Source organism: Mizuhopecten yessoensis, unplaced genomic scaffold (assembly GCF_002113885.1).
Source record: "Mizuhopecten yessoensis strain PY_sf001 unplaced genomic scaffold, ASM211388v2 scaffold9967, whole genome shotgun sequence".
Taxonomy (NCBI): domain Eukaryota; kingdom Metazoa; phylum Mollusca; class Bivalvia; order Pectinida; family Pectinidae; genus Mizuhopecten; species Mizuhopecten yessoensis.
Window position 1 is genome coordinate 220,602 of NW_018408312.1, and position 1,832 is coordinate 222,433.

Below are 1,832 nucleotides of genomic sequence, written 5' to 3' on the forward strand. Positions count from 1 at the left end.
TTTACTGGAGTTGGAAGCGAGTATCATTATTTGTTTGAATGTTCAAATGCTTATGTAAGTCAAATCCGCATAATAAGGTATGATAGTACAGTGTAATATTGTGTTTATCATTGTATGAGGAGTGTAATAGTTTCCACTATATTATTGTACGCTAGCATAGTAAGATGAGTGTTTTACGGTCGACCATATCATTGTTATCTTCTACTTTATGATGACCTCTTGTTGCGCACAATAGCTGATCTAACCCTAAACGTAAGTATTGATTTATGTACGGGTTCTTCTTTTTATTGTTCGACTGTTTATCTAATTTATTTTACATGTTAATTTTAATTTCAACTATTTGAAATTAATAACTATGACTCAGTCATTAGCCCATGCTTGATTTTAGAATGCTATGTTTTGTAAGTTTATTTTTCATATTTATACATTTATACACCTATAAGTAAACATAATTATTTTGGATTATCTAAAGCTCAGCAACTTATTTAGGAGTAGGACAACTGGTTCGCCCGTTGTCAGTATAATGTGACCGGCTGGGGTGTCCTGCTGGGGGTCTTTGGCAGTATGTTTCAGTGAGGTAGCACTATAAAGTCGGCATCAGTTCCGCGCTATGCTATTTCAAGGAGACAAACACGAGCATATTGCAGCCTCCAAAAACACACACGAATACACTACACGCATGCATCTTGCACACAGGGGAGGCTGTCTTTAAATGACCAAAGATGTTGATAGGACGTTAAACAATACTAATACGAACCACACCAATCTCTAAAGCTGGTTCCTGATTTAATTTGGGTATATTTCCAAAACGAATAAGTTGTCTGGGGTTAAAACGTCCTCACCGCAGCCAGCCAGGGTCATATCAGGACGGATGCACAGTAAGACACCACCAGGAAGAGAAAATAGATAGGAAACAAAAAATACAGAAAAATTGGAAACGAAGAAGATCCCAAATGCTGCTATGGGATAGCAGCTCAATTTCGGTTTCTTCCTTGTCACTTAAGAAGTCACTGATGAATCAAAGCCTGATTCTGCAGGGGGTCCACATAAGTTGCCTTTCCGATACACATGTTACTGGTATAATCTTGATTTCTCCCAATGCCCGATAAACAGAAGACAAGGAGGAAACCACCACATATCCTACAGCGGGCCCCAATTAAGTCGTTTTGTACGATCATGCAGAGGAATACAGCAGGCCCATTTGTTTCCTAGAACCTGCACGGCTTTCAAAAAGAAAGAAAAAGAAAAAAAAAGAAAACTGTATATTAGTTTTATTATATGAAGTTTGAAACAACCTCTCTCCTCAACATTTGTGTAATTTATTAATCCAGGTTTCTAGTCTGACCAGTTATAACTTATATCTGTGGACCGTCAAAATAATGTGATATTTATATATAATTTAATCTTGCTCGTATCAAGCATTTTCATTGGCTTAAAAACTTATATTATCAGCCCATAACCTAAAACATTGACGTCGCCGTTTGTAACGTCGCTTTTGATTGGCTGATACAGCAGCGAAACCGATTAGTGTGTGCCTCTCTTTCCTTATATAAAGAACCAATTCACGATTGCAGTTGTTTACATCCCAATTGAACTTGTATTTAGCTGCAACCTTCCAAATAAGGTCTTCTAAAACGGAATAGACTGTACATTGTATAGATAAGAAAAGTAAAATTTCAACAGATACACTTTAATAAAGATCGGATAAAGATAACTTGTGTCCTAATCCAAACTATACTCCAACCAGTTTATCCTCCCATAATTACTCCGCTATATATTTTACCTTCAACAACATTCGCTTTAAACCCTTTTGCACGCCCTTCCCTCCAACC

At 36.9% G+C, this 1,832-nt stretch overlaps 1 protein-coding gene across 1 annotated transcript in view; it reads left to right on the forward strand.

The window, feature by feature from the left end:
- The first annotated feature begins 230 nt into the window (after nucleotides 1-230).
- The window catches only part of LOC110459097, a 3,714-nt gene continuing 2,112 nt past the window's right edge, over nucleotides 231-1,832 (forward strand). Inside the window, exon 1 of the mRNA XM_021511199.1 lies at nucleotides 231-252. The gene's annotated coding sequence lies outside the window, so the exon portion shown is untranslated. The remainder of the gene's footprint in view (nucleotides 253-1,832) is intronic.